Source organism: Triticum urartu, chromosome 6A, assembly GCF_056163025.1.
Source record: "Triticum urartu cultivar PI428250 chromosome 6A, HENAU_Tu73, whole genome shotgun sequence".
Classification (NCBI taxonomy): domain Eukaryota; kingdom Viridiplantae; phylum Streptophyta; class Magnoliopsida; order Poales; family Poaceae; genus Triticum; species Triticum urartu.
The window spans coordinates 161,661,273-161,681,968 of NC_141878.1; positions in this window are offsets into that span (position 1 = coordinate 161,661,273).

Here is a 20,696-nt window from a genome sequence, read left to right on the forward strand (position 1 = left end):
GTTTCCTCCGTTTTGCGGTACGCCAGACTCCTCCCGATGAATAGGATCCCGTTTCCACCATGGCTGTTCGAACACAAGGCCGTTTCCTCCGTTCTGCGAAATACGGTGGCCCATCCGGTGGGTCCCTACTATTAGGCGGAGGAATCATTATTTTCCGCGAAATAAGGAGGCACTTCCTTGCTGCGGCCATGGACCCAGCTATCAGCCTCTCCATGTACAGTACTCTTCCGATGGAAGTCGTTCCTTGACCACGTTGACCATGCCGCGGCGAGAGCACCAGGGCGGTGGACGACGGTGAGGCCTAGGAAGGGGACGATGCAGAGCTGGGGAAGATGCGACAGTGGATGCCCACGTGGAGAGGAGTACGAGGGTTCACCGGTTCAGCTACGGTGTGAGGCTGTCGTCGCCGCAGGGCCTAGCCAGCGGTGGAGTAGTAGGGGGCGGTGAGGCCTCCGCGGCATCAAAGCTGGCCACGGGAAGCAGGAGCACGCGGCACGACCGACGTTGGTTTGGGAGGCTGGAGCAGCAAGACCAGAGGTTGAAGAAGCACTACCACCGTTGGATGGACATAGTACGATCACTGGAGCTAGAATCGTTCATATTGACTAAGTTGACAAAGCCCTCCGTCCCCGTCAACTTAGTAGGCCCACAAGTTAGCCTCCCACTATGGAGGGTCCCAGCTAGCAGGGGGTATTCATTTTTTGTGCGTACTAAGGAGGCACTTCCTTGCGTGCGAAGATATAGCTGGTGGGTCCGACCTGTCAGCGGGGGAACGTTTTTTCGTGAAATGCAGAGGCCCTTCCGGTGGTCCTAGCTGTCAGGTGGAGGAATCATTATTTCTTGCGTAATTATTTTGCGTTGTACGTATGTGTACATGCTATATGCGCGCCTCTACTACGACACGTGCCCTTCCTTACACGGCCAAGGTTCATTGCTGCAGCCTGCAGACAGACCGATCGTATGTACGTACACGTTCGCGACCAGAATGACAACGCTACGTACTCTTCGACCGGGTGGGTCCCGACTATCAGGCACTTCCTTGCGTACGAAGATGTAGCTACTGGGTCCCAACAGTCAGGGGGAAGCGTTTTTGTCATGAAATACGGTGGTCCTTCCGGTGGGTCCCTGCTGTCAGGTGGAGGAATCATTATTTTGCGCGTAATAAGGAGGCATTTCCTTGCATGCAGCCGTGGACCCAACTGTCAGCCTCTCCATGCACAGTCTACTTCTGATGGATGTCGTTCATTGACCACGTTGACTACTCCACATCGAGCCCATCCAAGGTGGTGGACGATGGCGAGGCCCCGGACAACAACTAGCCGGAGATGGGAAGACGCAGGAGTAGAGTCGCAGACGGAGAGGTGTACGAGGGTTAACTGGTTCAGGTGCGGTGTGGTTCGGCAGTTGGTGGAGAAGAACAAGAGGTGTGAAGGCGTGGAGGGATGGCCTGGCCAGCGATGGGGTAGCACTTCACAACGAAGCGTGCTAAGCAGAGCTTCTAGCAACAGGAGGCGGGAGCAAGTGGTCCAAGCGGCGCTGGAGGAAGAAGACGAGAGATTGAACATGGATGCCGGTCGTTGGATGTAAATCCAACGGCTAACGATGTCAGAAGAATTTGTTGACTAGGTTGACAACGACTTGCGTTGGCTTCTACCTCTTGGCCCACATTTCAGCCTCCAAAAATGTGGCACGTATTCAACCCATTTTTTCAGAATTTACAGTCAATTTGATCTCTTTTTTAAGAATTACAGTCTATTTGCTGGGCTGGGTGAACAAATAATGTAGCGTCCCTACGGCCCATTTATTTTTCTCCTAAAAAATTACGGGCCATTTGCACTTTCTCGAAATACATGATTTTGCTGGATTGATTCTAATTATAATGTTGGGTTGGGCACAGCAATGTTATCAAAAAATAAACAGGGGCTGAGCATTTTGTTATAAAGGTATTTAAATAATAAGTGATTTATTATTACATTGGTCCTTAAATCTTACCAAGCTTTTGTACACAATCACCAGGATTTTCGTTGGCAAAAAAATCCAGTATTTTATTGTTAATAAATTATTTTTATAAGTTAATAAGATGTGGGATATTGTTTTCTTACACATGTAAGTATCTGTTAAATATATGATGACAATTATATAATAACATATAAAATAAGTTAAATATATATAATATAGTTAGAAGGGAAACAAAAGTTGGACCAGGCGTTCCTATTCTTATATAGAAAAATAGAACAGACCTCTGCGTTTTCTTCAAAAAAAAATACATAAATTGGGCTGCCGATGTTTCAGGAAAAATAAAACCTTGGATGGGAGGTCCATAGGTCGGTCGATACATGACGGCCCTCAAAAAAATACAAACCGGCATGTCATGGGTTGTGCATGTTAAAAAGAAAGCCTAGACGGGGCAGCCCAAAACCTAGCGGATACTTGCTGCCCCAGTGATAATAAGTCATACTACCCGCCAGCTCCATAGCTTCGTTGTGAATTTATCTCCTACGTTGAAGAACCTAAAAAAATGTGACTATGTTGACAAACCCGTGGGCCCCAACGTCAGTATAGCATTAGGATGAAGTTTTTTTTGATGAGGCACTTGCTTGCGTACGGCCATAGACCTGGTGGGTCCCGACTGTCCGCCTCTCCACGTACACTCCTCTCTAGATTCCTCTCATTTGTTCAGCATGTTCACAATGGCAGACAGCGGTGCAGCAGCGAGCGCACAAAGGTGCAAGATCAAGGTGATCCGACCACCCAAGGAAGTGCCTTATTTGGAACGAAAGTAGTGAACTAGCCCAGTGGCCAAGTGACACTACCCGATAGATGTTCCACCCGAGTTCGATTCCACCTAATGCAAGGAAATTATCTCCAAATTTTTTGCCTCTGCCATTATTGACATGTGGGTCCTCATTGTCATCTACGCAGACCACGTCCAACACTTGCCAATACTTCGTCCCTCGTTTTGTCTATTTTTCGCACACTCGACATTGTGTGGGCATTTTGAAAATAGCATATCTTTTTGACTGTGCATCATATGAAGATGTGCTATGCATGAATGTTGATCAGCATGATGTTAACTGGCTGGTAGTTCCATTTTCGACCATGAATAAAACTTCCAACATGATGTTAACCCTATTTGAAAAGGCCGTGTTAATATAAATGCTCTGCCTCTGAAATTTGCAATTTCATATTTGAAACTGAACTTGGAGTTTCTTATCTGAAACTGAAACTTGCTGTTTCTTCTCTGAGAATCACATTGTCTGCACTTTTATACTCCTATGAAACTACATTTTTAAGTGCTAAAAATAGATCTCTAGAATTCATAAAATACTTCATATGCTCAATACTGCAAATCTGAAATTCAAAACACATTCATATCTGAAAGTACTCTCAAAATACACAACACAAAACACAATTCACAACCTGCAAATACTGACAACCCTAAGCTCCTCCTGACAATTCACAACCTGCCCGACTATTGGGCTGGGGGCAGTCCCCTCCTATTGCTCGGCGGCAGACAGCCGCCCCATGAGACAATGTGAACGGCAAGGGAGAGGATGGTGGGGAAGCATCATCGGGCCAACTGCTTTTCTCCTCTTGCAGCTGGGTTCGGTCGACGAAGACTCCACCGGCTTGCTTTGGCATGACACCCTCACAAACGACACCCTATAGATGCTCGATCCTTCAATCTCTGGTGGATGCTCCATCCGGGATCGATACTCCCACCATCGCCCCTCACGATCGGATTCGGTGAATCTATTTGCTCCATGGCCTAGAGGAGCAGCTCTATGTACTCCCGCGCGGCTCCCTTCGGGAGTATCACCGCCTTTTCGCTCTGTTGCAGATATTTGGCCATGGATATCACCGTCGCCGCTATTTGGTCCTTGTTGTCAAACCAAGACTGTATCTACAACATCCTAGCTAGCTTCACAGGGTCGCCGTCTGCGATCCTCACGTATCGGCTGTACTCCTCCATCGATCTACTTCTCCATAGCACCTTCACTCGCTGGCAGTGGTTTTTGAATGGAAGAGGAGAGGAGCAGCACTAGTTTTGGATTAGAACGGGAGAGGAGCGACGCTGGTTTTGGATTGGAACAGGAGAGGAGGGGCGGTGGTTTTGAAATGGAAGAGGAGAGGAGCGGCGCTGGATTTAGATTGGAATAGGAGAGGAGCGGCGGTGGTTTAAGAGGAGAGGAGAGGTGCTGGTCTTGGAAGTATTTTTTTGTTTTGCGTATTTTGGGTCAAAGTTTAACCACGTACTGTATTTAACAAGCAAAATGTGAATGCATGTCACCAAAAATTGTATCGTTTGGTTAGAATCTGAATGTACTTCCAAATTACATTATTTTTGCAACGTATAACATATACTTTATTTGTGAAAATCATGGTCAATTATGACCCAAAATAAAAGGGAGACTAGTTAATGTGGGGTCGCTTTCTTAATTGAAGTGTAAATTGATTTTGATTTTGATCCAGTCATAGCGCGCCGGCCCTCTCGTCCAATCCTAAATCGCCGTCGCATGCTCCTCTCCCTCTTCTCCATTGCAAAACCACCTCCTCTCCTCTCCATCATCTCTATTCCAAAACCACCGTCTCGCCTCTCCCTCATCTCCATTGCAAAACCACCTCCTCTCTCCTCGGACGAGGATCCCCTGACGTAGCCCATCCTGCCATTGAGACACTAACACATGGGTCCCACCAAGCGCGGGGCCCACCTGTCAACAACCGAAAGGAAGGGAAACCTCTCCTCTCCATCATCTCCATTCCAAAACCACCGTCTCGCCTCTCCCTCTTCTCCATTTCAAAACCACCCCTCTCCTCTCCATCATCTCCATTACAAAACCACTGTCTCACCTCTCCCTCTTCTCTATTGCAAGACCACCGTCTCTCCTCCCATCTTCCAAAGCTAGCACCGGACCACTCAGAAGGACATCTATGGAGAGGATGCTGCAGTGAATGAAGCAAATCGCCGGTGGTGACTAGGCAAAGTTAGCCAGGTTGATGGAGATCCTTACTTGGTTTGATAATGAGTGGGAGATTTCGAGGATGGTGAGGGCCATGTGGCAATATGTGCGAAAGAGTGAGATGGCGGCGATGAGGGCAGCATGTACTCCTCGGCGATAGTCACGCCGTAGTCCTTCGAGTTCATCGAGTATCTCCTTTGGGCAATGGAGCAGACAAATTTTCCCGAGGCGAAAGTCAGGCGGAGGTGGTGGGCGTACAGGTTGAAGGTTGAGCACCCAGAGGATAACGAATCGATCGAGTACGGTGTGTCGTTCGTGAGGGTGCAAAGCCAGCCGGAGCCATAGGAGTATTCGTTCTCCCACTGCAATAGGAGGCCGGATGGCGCGACATTGCTTCCCCGCCGTTCTCCATGGTTCCCTCGACACTCGCCTCGTTTCAACGGCGTCCTTAGGGTTTAAGGTAAGCTTCGCACTAACCTAATCTTCCATCTGATCATGCTTACAATCAGTGTGACAGCTAATAAAAATCATGCTTACAATCTGTCTCTGAGTACTACACGAATCACCCTAAAATAGCTCTGGACCTTTGGGTCAAAGTTGTGACACTGTGCACAAATAAAGAAAAATAGATTGGTGCTTCTTTCAGAAAAGAGTACACCCCTAGAAAACTGCCAATATAAGCTACCAGTATTTTTTTTGAAGTCTAAGCTACTGGTATTTGGTTAGAGGATTTGCCACCGAGAAAGATCTGTCCACAGTGAGTGCCACACATCCCACTGATGGTGGTGGATGCCAATGCTTAGATGGAGCAGGGTTGGTGTCGGTAATTTTTACTTGGCACCTAGCACTCTGCATATATGTCGGTTCCATCCGTACATTTGTGTAGTTCCACCAAAATGCAGCTGAATAACCATGATTGCACAGATAATGAAAAGGCGTGATTACATTATAGTGGCACTAGTTGATGAAACATACACTAATAAATAGAAAAAAATATTGCGATAGTATCATAGTATGCCATGCTGCGAGGGCGAGATGGGCCATGCGACGCCTCATACTGGAAATCGACCAAAGTCACCCCGATACACCTTATGCCAGTGATGAACATCAATGTACAGTGGTAGTACAATGAGGGGCCTTGAGACATTCCAATCTCTATTTTTGTGCAGATCAACTAAAATTAAGCACCCCCATTTCAGATGCGCTTAAACATTAACAATGGGACTAGTTGATGAAACATATACTAACAAAGAGAAGCACTTTCTTTATCTACATTGGAAATGAAATGATAGAGAGGACACTCGCTCTATTTTAACTGAATTATTACTTCATTTTTGTGGGGACCCCGACTCATAAGTCGTGATCACCGAATGCACGTGTACAGTGATCCCAGAGATCAATGCTCACTGAACACACAGAAGCTGAATAACAAGAGTCTTACATCCATACATACCGTATTACACAAGTAGGACCATTATGGTCAAGTCTTGAGTATAACATCGCATCGGAAATCTTCATCGATAACTTGGACCCATGCCATCTGCCTTAACCCTATAGGCATTCTGACTGGGAAGCGTCCTAGCTCGCATGTTCGTCACTGAGGTACTCTTCTTCATATTATGTTCTTTCATGCCTGGCCAATAAAATAACCAGTGGCAAGCCAATGAGTACTTTGAATGTACTCGCAAGCAACCCAAGGGTGATAACAGAATAATTATGCAAGGCACTACTGCTAATTTTGCATTTTTGCGGAAAGCTAGTTTTTCTCATGCAAGTATGATCAACATTTATCAAGGATATGAATGCGTCTGCAACAAGTATCAGGAGGTTACAGACATCAACATCGGGATAGAGTTGTGAACAACTCATACTCAAGCTCAACGTGACTTCCTCACAAATCACGTCAACAGATTTACCAAACCGTGTTGTTTGTCAGAAACATATGGACGTAGTCTAAGCAGCACCACCCAACTGTCCTTGACCGTGGACACGGCTATTCGAATAGTTTTACACTCTGCAGAGGTTGCACACTTTACCCACAAGATCCGGGGAACTTCCGTGTCATCCACGACCCGCGGTACTTCAAGTACCCGGGGTAAGCACCCGATCACTATCTTTCCCTAGACGACACTAACATGGAGTCCACTCGATTGGTAGTAACCCCCGTGCCCAACCTTTCACAACTTAAAATTGTGGAGCCTTGCTCCCATATTCATCACATACCACTGGCACGGGGTACCAACGGTGTGTCCGGTGCCCCATAAAAATGTTCTTGGCCGCCCTACCTGGCACGACCCCGTCCCAAGAGAGAGCACGAACTCTCCCCCATCACTAGTAATGCGGGCTCCAAGCTAGTATCGGCCTAGGTAATCAATAATGCCCTTTCCCATACAAGGGTAGAGTGGTTGCGCATGTAAGGTTGGGACAGTCGACAAATCTTAAATCTAGTCCGTCTCTATAAACAACACTTTTATCGAGCCTTGGAACACTACCTCTCCACCAAGTAGTGACCTAGTTCATCATCATCTCCCAGGGGCATTAGTGGCACCCATTGGGCTGTTTGCAAGTATGTCAAACCACACTTGTTTCTTTCCATGCATAACCCTGACCCACTTTGCGTAGCCATTTACTATAGCATATTTCTACAACCCACCAACACAACTCTAAGCAAGGGTAGAGTCATGAAAAATGCAAGTATCAATGGAGTATGCAACGGAGGCAAGCCTAGCAAGGTTGCCATTCAAGGTATATCATGCACTCACTGAAGCAACGAAAATGCCATCATGATGTAAAATGGTTCATCATGGTCAAAGGGTTGCTTGCCTGTTTTAACAAAGTCTTCGAGGTCTTCAAATATCTCTGGTCCAACTCCGAGCATTTCGTCTACTTCGTCAACTATCGTTGAAAGCAACCATAATAAGCAACACAAGAAGGCAGAAATAAAAGTGCTCCAAAAATATTGATTTGACTTTTCTAGGACATCTCTGGTTATTGGAAAATTAACCATAGTGGTTTCATTGGAATTGGGTCAGTGGATATTTCTAAACATTTTGATATGATTGAATCAAGGTGTTTATGGATTTGCAAGAAGTGTACAAAAACATATTTTTGAAAAATGAGCAAAGGCACTCATTTAACAAAACATGATTTTAGAAGCATCTAGGAGTTGGTTTCACTGGATTTGGAGTTCAAATGAATTTCTTATGAATTTGCAAAGTTGACAAATATGAAGAAATGGTTCATTATTTTATGTGGTGCGGAAAGTATTAATAAAAATGTTCATAAACTAATTATGAATTTAGAAACATCTAGGAATTTGAATCATGGCATTTGGATCAAATTTGAGCTCTCTGTGATTTTCTAAAGTACATCAAAGAAATAGGAAAAATAGGATTTGATAGATATTTGTGAAGGAAAAGCTTATGTAAAAATGTGACAATAGCACCCTATGGTAGGGAATGATTTTAGAAACAACTAGAAATTTGAATCATCAAATTTGGAGTTAATTTGAATAATTTGTGGATTTTACAAGATATCTGGAAAAAGAAAAAGAAAGAAACAGACAAGGGCTTTACCCTTAAGAGGCGCACATGGCGAGGTTTAGCAGCAGGACGCCACTGGGCCGGCCCAGCGGCTGGCCCGCACGCGCGCAGGGGCCACGTCAACGGCGACTTCTTGGAAACACGCCTTCACGCGGGAGAGGCGGTTAGGGCGGAAGCCGTCTCCACTTAAACAGGCAGGCCTGCCCACTGGGTCGCTGACGCGCGGGCCCTAGTGGCAGGTCGCCTTCAACCTCCCGCGCAGCGCGACGGGAAACAGAGGAGGCGAGGCCGAGCGGCGCCGGCGCTCTCCTCGGTGGCACCGGCCACCTCCGTCGACGCCCAGCACACCGGCATGCTCAGGAGAGCGTGCCACATTCGTCGAGGTGCGCTACAATCTCTGGGGTAGACGGATGTGAGCACACTATCGGCCATGGCGGGCAAAGCCAGCGATGGTGTTTGAGCTCGATGGTACGGCCATGGGGAGAAGAGGAAATGGCGCGAGAAAGCTCCACGGCGGTGGTGGAGATGCTCGGGAGTGGTTGGGGAGAGAAGGGAGGCTCGGGATAGCCCGAATTTAAGCGGGGGTCCGGGGCGGCAATGGCGGCAGAGGAGGAGGAAGAAGGCACGGGAGGAGGTGTGGGTCGGTCTGGGAGGTGTATGGGAGAGAGAGAGCGAGGGGTGTCCAAAGAGGGGCTCGACGAGGCTCTATATGGCAAGGCCATGGTGCACCGCGAGCCGCACTCGCGGGTGCCAGCGGAATCGGTCCTGGGGACCGTTGGGAGGGGCCAGGCTGGGTCAGTGGCGCTCGTGGAGTCCGTCCAGGAGCGAGGGAGGTTAGAGGGGGAGCGGGGCGAGGTCAGAGGCGGGCCAGCCGCGTGGCCAGGGAGTGGCCGAGTCGGGCGGTGCTCCGGCACGCGACGACGGGCTCAAAGGAGAGAGAAGGAGGAGGGGGCCAACCGCGTAGCGTGTCACGCACGTCGAGGCGGCATCGGGGGACACGTTCCTGGCGCCCAAGGTCGACGGGAGCATCGGGCAGAGGGCGGCTACAGTGCCCTGGTGCACTGTAGTGCGCTCCAGGCGGCCATTGCATGCCATGGCATGCAAATGGCTTCCTGCGCGTGGCCAAGCCTGTCCACTAGCTCCTGGGAGTTTCTGATATGCTCCATAAAGCTTAATAGTTAAGTCAAGTCCATAAGAAAGAAGGGGGAGGGAAAAGAGGTGCTGCCATGGTGAAAAGGGAGGGGTAAACCAGGGTTTTTCCCTCCTCAATTATTGAACCAGGGTTGGAGCTTTTTACTGGAGGTAGAAGGGAACTAGGAGGGGCTGTGGTAAAAAGATAGGGTCATGGAGATTAGTGGAAGTGGTCAAAAAGGTGGTTTTGGAAATTTTGCAGAAGGTGTTTGTTGCTTGTTTGGGCAAGGAAAAGGATTCCATTTGGCATGAGACTCCACAGGGTGAAATGACACATATAATTAGGACCTTCCACCAATTTGGAGCTTGTTTGGGCAAAGTTGCCAATGCAACTTTTGTAAACCCTAGAAATTAGCAGAAATGAACTTGTGTAGATCTAGTTGAGAAAATCACTTCCCCTTGATGAACCACTTGGTGTAGTGTCCTCATTTGGTCATTTGAACATGCTCACAAAAGTTGGGGTCAAGGAGAGAAAGTTTCCAATGTAAAGTTGTTCAAACTTGGTTCTGGATAGGAAGGGTTTTGGGGCACTTTGATCAAGTTAACTTGTTCTCCAACTTGTGCCACTTGGTCTAGATGATTTATTAGACCATTATAGCACGTGGACCAAGGTATATAGCATTTGGACAAGTTTGATAATGTAAAGTTCTTCAAACTTGAAAAAGGACAGAAGTGGTTTTGAGAGGGTTTCATGGGATTATACTATTCTCCATGACATGGTACTTGGCAAGATCATCAAAAATGTCATATGTGACATGTTAGAATTTTCTTGGATTTTTATGAAAATATTTCCTGCAGAAATATTTCAAATCCTTGAAATGGGCAGAAATGGTTTTGGGAGGTTTTGTCCAATATTTTGATCATGACCATATGGTGAAACTCATATATATGGAAAATATATGTCCATTGAGTCTCCCTAATTTTTCTCAAATTTTTTTAAAGCTTTAAAATAATTTTAACCTATTAAAGACCATTTCTGGCCTTAAGAAAAAGCCTTTAAATCAAATAGTAAAATAACTTTTAAAATTATATTTTTTTGGTTTCTGGGTATCCTATATCTAATAGGAGTCAAACATATTTTTGGAAAGATTTTTACTGCCCTGAATTAAGTACTTGCAGTACAAATCATAATTCAGGGGTTTTTGGAAAACTAATTTTTGAAAATACTTTTTGGCCAAATTATTTTTGTAAGAAATTATTTTTATGACCTATACACATGGCATGATCATTGGTTCAAGAGTTTGGAGCAAGGAGATGAAGTATAGGAGTTGGAGGATTTATTTGATTTTTAGAGCACTTGCAAACAACAGACAAAAATCCAAATCAAGGCAAGTTCCAAAACACTCAAAAGTTTTTGTCAAACCACATTTTATCATGATTTATTAGCTTAAGTGTTGTGGCATTAAAATCAGTGTGTGACAATTTCATAAGTGGCACTAGGGTCGAGCAGGTGGCAAACGAGGTGTACCGTGCGTCGCAAGCATGGAGGCCGGGGGTGCTTAGACTGGGATGCTGAAGCTGGCTCTTTCAGTCCCTATCTTCCCCTCTGATGTTTCTGTGGTAGCATTTGGGTTGTAATCCAAACATGGTTGAGCTGGTGCTGCGTCCCCCTACCTGCCTAGCTTATGTGGCAAACTGGTCTCCTGCTAGTACTCAGTCCGTTCAAGTAGTAGTTGCATAACTGCCCATTTACACTGAGATGTTGTCGGATAATGGTTCTCTATGGTTGGATTTCTTTAATGAAATCGGAGGAAACCCCCTATTTCGATATATAAAAAATCAGTGCCACTAGCGATGCCAAAACATTGCCTCAAAATAATAGTGCCACTAGATTAAGGTTCAAAATAATAACATTACTGCTTTATCATGGCAGTGCCAAAATAGTAGCACAAGAATAGACTCAACATGCAAGGTCTTTGGCAAATGGTCAGACCAAAAAGGAACATACCTCGTGATGGGAACCATGTCTGCAGTCAACGCCATCGTAGAAGGGATGACACCAGTCACCAACATGGATGATTCAATTCTTGGGACCTTTTGGTGCAGTTCTCCTAAAATGAAGCAATGTCCCATGAGCTAGCAGCTTCCTCTTCATTTTTTAAGAAAAGGCTCTAGCCCCGGTTCCATTTCCATCAGAAAACGAAACCCACAGAGCTTCTTCTTCATTAGTTCCAATAAAATTGAGCAACATCAAGGTTGGTTGTGAAGCTTCTGGAATGTTCAACTATAATTTGGATATCATTTGTTCAGTTCAACTAAGATCAAGCGTGAAATGTATGTCTCTGTTTGCACAAAAAAGGTGGAAAGGAGGGTGACAAACAAGTGATGAAACATACATCAAATGAAAATAAGCATGTTCCTTATCCGAATGGCAATCCTACAAGGACAGTAATAATTTCTAAAGCAACAGCATTGCTAGATATTAGTATGGGCATTAGGATTAACTATGACAACTGTTAAATACGACATTACTTTAATGGTGCCATTGCTTCATTTTACCAGCAACATTGGTTTAACGTGTCCTTACTTTTAGCAGTGCGACTGCTACATTTTACCAGTGGCATTACTTAAGAGTGGGGACACAAACATCAGAACAGGATATCTGGGTTGGTCCCATTTTTGTTCGGTATAGCCACCTTATACTGTGTGAGGCTAGAAAATCTTGTGCTGGACTTACTCTGTTGACTTGTCCCCTAGTCCCCACTTTCTTTCGTTTTTCAACCAATAGATCGGGTTTATATTGAGTTTGTACTGCATTCCCCTTTATTTCCCTACTAGACCTAGAGACAAGTTGGATAGCCAGTCTCTGCTACTTTTCTCCCCCATTATTTCCTCTTTCGACCAAGTCCTAGATTCGGGTAACAAATCTTCCCCCACCCCCACCCCCTTGCTTCCTTGTTCGAACCAAGTAGTACTAGATTCGAGTGCATGAACTAGTTTTACCTCTTAATAGTAAAAATTTAGGTGGCTTTCAAACAGCCGATCGATCCTATCTACGAGGGGGCCTGGGAAATAGTAAAAGATACAAATGCAGCGACATCAGGAGCTCGGGAAGTAGAGCAAGGCCGGTTTCGAAGGAAGTTATACCTGAGGGTCGCCGGGATGTCGCTAGGTGGGCGGCGGGAGGCCGGATCTACCCACACTATGGCAGCGAGGAAGAAGGGGTCGGAGGCCCTCCCTAGCCAGCGGTGCTTGGGAGAGAATGGCAAGGCACACTGATCGGGATGGCCGGTAGTGGGTAAGATCCGTGGCCGAGGACAACCGCGTGAATGTTGCACCTTCTCACCTTCCCCGCCAGAGAAGATCCGGCTAGATCTGTGACCAGCGGTGAGCAGAGAGAGAGTGTGTGTGGCCACCACTGTCGTGTTTAGATCTGGAGAGGACAAGACAGTGTGAAGAGAGCAACACTAGCAAGAAAGCGCGGAGGCTCCTACTTATATAGTGGAGTACTACTAGTTTTCTTTTGTCTACCGGAGCCGGCTTGACCTCGTCAATGACTGTCTTCATGCACGTGCCCCGGAGGCGCAGTTGTCCTCATTTTGATCTAAAGCACCGGATTATAACATGACAAGAAACCATAACCTCACTGCCCAAAGGAGACAACATGAATCCCGACGGACAAACTAGACGAGGATCAAAGCTCAAATTAAATATAAACTCATAGAAAAGGGCTCAATCGATAGATGCCCTAATTAACATAGCTGGCTTGACATAGATGGCAGCCAATAGTCTTCGTGCATTTGGCCCCCATGACTAGCGCCTTGGAGGAACTCCGTTTTCGATGTTTAACCCTCGCAATGATCCGAAGCACATGACACCTAATTTTGTGAGATGACAAGAAACTTTTTTTTAGATTTCTCACCAGAACTACAACCCTGTACAACATAGCCTACACGATATGTAGACGATAGCCAATCCAGGCATGTCTGCTGGAGTCTGGTCACATGCATGGACGAACTGATCTTCCGTGTCATGCAGGGATTGTCTAGGCACCAACGTCTATACAACACTTCTCTAGTACTATCGGTCATCTCCCACTTCTATTAACCCACCCGACTTGCGGGGGTGGGGAGTGTGCCTATGGTCGGTTCTCAATTGAGGTCCCACATGTGTGTGCAAATGTAATATGATGCGCGTTCCATTCGGAGAGCGGCGTGCCAGACCAACCGACCGTCTGGGGTGCGACGCGAACACGACGGGCATGTTGTATGCCGTACTCCGTAAATGTGTACCGCCGTTTTCTTGAGGCTTTGCTCCATGGCGCAATCCATGGATACAAAATTAGTATACTGTACTATTTAAAAGTCGAGGGCGGGGCTTTTCCCGCGTGGTAGGGTCGGCAGTTCCACCTAGTCGGTTCGACAGAGACGCGAGAAGATGAGGGAGTAGGCTGCTGCCAACGTAGGGTTGTGTGATTTGACAGCGAGTTACTGCTAGACAGGTGGGGCCCGGTGATTTGACTTGCCATTATCATTTTTACTGCGGCACTACGTCCGGCGTGAGTCTCCGAATTCCTGACCACCTCCATACAGGTGCCTCTCCCGATGCTCCACCATGTAGAGGCTAGCTCTTGCTTGAGAGCACACTCCTCCACTTTTTCCTTGCCTCTTTCCCCCACATATGCAAAAATGCCATATAAAGCGGGCTTATAGCCCGCTATTCTACTTGATCCTACAGGTGCTAAGCCTACCACATAGGCATAAAGTCTAATGTGGCAAGTTAATTAAGAAGAGAGAGAATAGTTTGGTGACCCCAGGAAGAAACGGTGCTAAGCGTGTGTACCTAGATGAAGCAAACTTAGCAACAAAAAACTAAGCACCTATGCATTGGGGACTTGAGTTGCTAAGCCATTTAATGCCCATAACACCTCATCTAAGCATTTCATTGGAAGAGGTCACTCCTTGGCAAATGCAATAAATACTACGAAGAAAGAGATAGAGAGAAGTAAACAAAAAATACTCTTATAGCCAACCTTATAGCTAACCTTGTTGTAGTATCAGTGACTAAGTGATGACTATGTATGACATGCCAATATCAGATAGCCTAACGCACCGTGTTAAATCTCCAAGGGCGCGACCACGCGAGCGAGGCGGCGGTCGTGGTAGGCACGACCATGATACGGGCTGCTGGAAGCCCATGGATCTGAGATCGAACGGTCGCATGCTAAGTGGCTAAAAATTTGCAGAATAACCCTCTAGGATAGGATATTCACCCATAGGTCTAGAATCACGCCCTGTACCCGTTCGATCTCAGATACAAGGGCTCTCGGAAGCTTCGTATCACCTGTAATTTTCCCGACGCTTGACATGACATCGAAAGCCATTTAATTGGGCGTCGAGTAGACATGACATCTAATTGGGCCCCCATAGTACTGTGCATGAATCCATTTATCCACCAGGCAAGCCACTACCCTGCCGTTCGCACGCCCCCCCCCCCCACTCGGCATTTTTACAATCGATAAACCGCTGCTAGTCGTCCCGTCCGTTCACATTACGGCAGTTCCACTAATCCTAACCCTCCTCTCAAATCCATGGAGTCCCAAATCTTCATGGTCGGCGGTGAGTACAAGGTTAGAACCATCACCAGCAATGAGTTCGACGTCATCAACACCCGTTCTTCCACGACGGTGAAAGGATGCCTTGATCGCTTCAGACGCATGCTAGAAAACTCAAATGATGAGTGGGTCGCTGTGCTAGATGTTCAGTACACCACAGTCCTGGGAAAAGACAAGAATCTAAAGGAGGAAGAGAGGAAGAAGCTCGCCATGATCCAGGTTTGTTTGCATGACTTATGCTTGGTCTACCACATATGCCATGCCGACGTTGAGTGCGAGGAATTTAAGAAGTTCCTCAAGAGTGGCCTAGTCAAATTCGTTACTTTAGACTTTAGGAACGACAAGGAAATCCTGGGTCGGATAGGCCTCGTCGTAGGCAACCCCATTGACCTCCAGAAGAAACGGCTGGTGCCCTCCCGTGATCAGCCTTCAATGTTGACCCTGGCAGGAGCCGTGGTTCACCTTCGTACGGTACACTGAAGAAACCTCCGTTCAACTTTCATCATGCATGGGAGTGGAATGTACTAGATATAGACCACATCCACTACGCTGCAATGGATGGCTACCTTTTTTCAACATCTACAACGGTTCGATGAAGAGCAAGAGCCAAGTGTGCGGTTCAAGCAAAGAAGTATCGGCCAAGAGGAAGAGGGACAAGGACGAAGTTGAGCACGTGGACGAGGAGTCCGAGTAAGGTGGTAGTGTCGTTGCTCATGGTGGTACTAATGCAGTGTCTACCAGATTAGTTGCTTACTTTAATTTCAGGTGTGCTTAGTTTTATTTGAGGGTTGTGTTGTGCTGAGCCCCTAGCAGAACTATGTTATGTTTCTTCTTGTTACTTTAACTCCTCAGTACGTACATACTACTATTTCTTACAGTTCATCCTTTAGTTGGTATAGTACTACGACTACCACTCGTTTCTTCACATTGTATACTGAAAGTGCAACTATCCCTAGGTGGTTTTGGTAATTCATAACAACATATAGCTCATTGAGCTAATGCTATTCCAAGATGATTATTTCAGGAAAGCTCAATGATTGGCATGGCATGGATGTGAAAGTGGAACCCTCAAAATGCTAAGGACAAAGGATTGGCTCAAGCTCAAAAGCTCAAGACTCTTCATTTTATATTTTAGTGATCCAAGATCACATTGAGTCTTTAGGAAAAGAAAATACTATCAAGGAGGGATGAGGTGTTGCTTAATGAGCCTCTTGCTTCATGTGCTTAGTGATATGCTCCAAAAACCCTCAACTACTTTCCCATATCCACTTATGACCTAAACCCTAAGCCAAACTCGGTCCTACCGATTCTTTCTATCCGGCGCCACTGAGTTTCACTTGTCATAAGCCACTGCCAAACCCTAGCAATTCAGTTCTACCGATAGGGATCTCGGTCTCACCGAGATGGGATTGCAAACTCTCTGTTTCCCTTTCGTAACTTTTCGGTCTCACCGAAAGAGCGAATCGGTCCCACCGAGATTGCAATGTAAATTCAGTGTTTCCTTTTTGTAACTTTTCGGTCTCACTGAAAGAGCAAATCGGTCCCACCGAGTTTGCCTGACCAACTCTCTGGTTAGCTAAATACCAAAATCGGTCTCACCGAGTTTGTGTAATCGGTCTCACCGAGATTACGTTATGCCCAAACCCTAACCATATCGGTCCTACCGAGTTGCATGTCAGTCCCACCGAAAATCTCTAACGGTCACTAGGTTTACCTTTTCGGTCCGACCGAGTTTGTTGATTCGGTCCCACCGAGATTGGAAAACTGTGTGTAACGGTTGGATTTTGTGTGGAGGCTATATATACCCCTCCACCTCCTCTTCATTCGTGGAGAGAGCCATCAGAACACATACACAATTCCAACTCATATGTTCTGAGAGATAACCACCTACTCATGTGTTGAGATCAAGACATTCCATTCCTACCATATGAATCTTGATCTCTAGCCTTCCCAAGTTGCTTTTCACTCAAATCTTCTTTCCACATAATCCAAATCCTATGAGAGAGAGTTGACTGTTGGGGAGACTATCATTTGAAGCACAAGAGCAAGGAGTTCATTACCTACACACCATTTGTTACTTCTTGGAGAGTGGTGTCTCCTAGATTGGCTAGGTGTCACTTGGGAGCCTCCGACAAGATTGTGGAGTTGAACCAAGAGTTTGTAAGGGCAAGGAGATCCCCTACTTCGTGAAGATCTACCGCTAGTGAGGCAAGTCCTTTGTGGGCGATGGCCATGGTGGGATAGACAAGGTTGCTTCTTCGTGGACCCTTTGTGGGTGGTTGCTTCTTCGTGGACCCTTCGTGGGTGGAGCCCTTCGTGGACTCGCGCAACCGTTACCCTTTGTGGGTGGAGCCCTCCATGGACTCGCGCAACCGTTACCCTTTGTCGGTTGAAGTCTCCATCAACGTGGATGTAGGATAGCACCACCTATCCGAACCACGGGAAAAACATCCGTGTCTCCAATTGCGCTTGAATTCTCCAAACCCTTCCCTTTACATTCTTGCAAGTTGCATGCTTTACTTTCCCCTGCCAATATACTCTTTGCATGCTTGCTTGAATTGTGTGATGATTGCTTGACTAGTCCTAAAATAGCTAAAATCTGCCAAGAACTAAAATTGGGAAAAGGTTAAGTTTTTATTTGGTCAAGTAGTTTATTCCCCCCCTCTAGACATACTTTCGATCCTACATATACGTACAATATATATGGCCAACATCATATAACTAGTTTAGTTGTCAAAGAATTTCAGGGGCTTAGTTTTGTCAAAGAATTTCAGGGTGCTTAGTTTTATTTGAGGGGTGTGTTGTGCTGGACACCATTATTGTGACTCAAATCTCTTTTGCCATGTTATAATGACATAAATACCAATGGACCAACATGCCAGCTCTCCCTCTATCTCACTACAGTAAAAGAAACTATGGGGCCTACTTGATCCCAATAGCGTTCTTATTTTCCTCTAAAATTGTTCGCTTGGTTACTCCTGACAAGCGGGGCCACACTTATCATTGTGAGAATCGGCTTATTTTTGTTATGTAACATGGTCAACGGTTTTGACGTGAAATCACAATGTCTAATTGCATTTTTGAGCAGGCATCTCACGGATCGATGGCATTTTTGAGTAGTTGTAACTTCTAATGGCAAAACGAAGTAGTGATACACAAGCTAGTGGCATAAATAATAAGAACCCAATAATTAAATAGGTATGCTAATTTCTTTAATAGAATTTAGCGCCCCATTTAAGCACGTACTAGCTTTTTTAATAGTACTATATGCATAATTTGGCGACGAGCGGTCTCTATATGTACCACCTTTTTTATTTAATTTCATCTTGTTAGTTTTGCTCCATGGCGCAATCCATCGATCCTACTACTGTACAAAAGTATACATTTTTTAAAACGCTAGAGGACGGGGTAGTCTAGCTAGGTCAATTTCAAGAGAGGCGAGGGCCTTTGTGATTTGACGGCTCATTACTGCTGGAAGGCGGGGCCTTGTGATTTGACTGCTCGTACAAATGTGTCAACGACCTGAGGAGGAGCAATGAACTGTGCGGCATACGCAAGTTTTCCACTAGAGTACGACGGAGCAGCACGAAACACGGCAACCCAGTGCCATATCCTCTACTCTCTACTATTATTATATATTACTAGCAAGAGGCATTGTTCTATTGGCGATAAAGAATGATCTAATTTGCTAGCCATCTCATTTTTAGCATTGTTCTATTCATGCCTCGCAGAGAAGGTGACACATGCGGCGAAACACCCGAAGCAAAAGAAGAAACACAGGAGCAAAAGAAGAAGGAAGAATATCACCCCAAAAAAGAAGGAAGACGCACACACAAGTCTGGGGCGCTGCTCTCACTACATGAAGGGTTGCTGGCCGCCGAGTCGTAACTGCTTCTTCATCGCCTCCATGACCTCCATCCCCTTGCGCGTCTCGTCCGCCATCTTCTTCATTGTGTCCATGATGCGGGATTTCTCGACGTGAGCCTTCATCATCTGTTCCACGGCCGCATTACATACCTTGACAGCAGTCGGGTGCTCGGTGCGGAGCTTCGCGAACTCCTACTTCTTTTCCATGACGAGGGCCTGTAGCATCTTCATTGAGGAACTACTATTCTCATGCAGCTTCTTCCAGCCGGCGTTCTCCTCCTTCAGAAAGTCGAGCTCATGGCAGAGCTTCGCCTTGTCCTCCTGAAGTTGCAGGATTTTGTCGGTCGCCTTCTTCTCCGAGGCAATGCTGTTCTTCAGCAGCATCACCAAGCCGGTGGTCAACTCCCCCTGCTCATTGAGCTCTGCGGGCATGTCGTCGAGGCTCTCCTTCAGCAGCTCCACCAAGTCGTGGATGAACTCCTTCTGCTTATTGAGGTGCTTATTGAGCTGATCGGGCATGCCGTCGAGGGATAACGACTCCAGCGCGGCAGCTCGGCATGTTTGCCTCCGTGGCTAGGGCGCTCCTGGGAGCCATCGTCTGCTCGTGAGATTTCTTTCGAAGTCTTTGCGTGGCGGCGAGCCCTCTTTTTTTCCACAGCCTTGGTTGCCGCTCCCTTGTTACAAGTAGTTCGGATAGTTCTCGACTTAGAGCTCTGCACACCGGCCATGGCAAGGACGGACGAAGAAGGAGGACTTATGAGGAGGAAGGTAGAGTAATTTTCTATTAAGTAGTTCCCATTTTAATAACCTAAATACTAGCACTAGTACTAAAACATGCATAGTGGGAACACGTTCAAGTTTGGTACGTACTGGTAGGTGTGAGCAGGCTTGCACTTAATTGTAGCACTAGTACTTTTGAATGTGATGGGAACTAGGTAAAGATTAATTGATGGTTTTGGTTTCGAGGCCCGAAACGGCTCCCGATGAGTTTAGTGGAACATAAATTTCAAGTACTCCCGATGATTTTAGTAGAACATAAATTGTTTAACAAAAAAATATACTCTGTCATTAAAAAATAGAATATTTGAAGTTTGTAATGATATATTTTTCGTAATGTATGCCTCTTATTAAGTTGGTCAAATTAATGACCTAGGTACACGTGCAAGACTTGTAAACTGAGATAGAGGGAGTACTACACTCCTCAAATGCGGTCGCACAAGTCAGTGATGTAACTGGTCGTACATGTCAGACCAAGCCGATGTGTGTCCCTTCGGTGAGACGCGGGTCCGACCGACCGTCTGTTGGTGCGACCGACCGTAAAGTACTTACGCGATGGAGACTTCTGGTTGTGGCTTCGATTGATTGTCACGACCAAGCATTCTAAAACTAGTGATAAATCAATTACCATCTTTTTCCAAATGACCAAGTATTTTTTACAGGAAAACAATACTACATATAGATGGAGTGACTGTGAAGGTTGCAAACAGACATAGCGTTGCAAGTTCACTGCAGCAGCAACCGACTAGGTCACTGCATCGCTGGCGGGGAAGGAGGGCAGCTCACCTTGCCTACGATGCATGC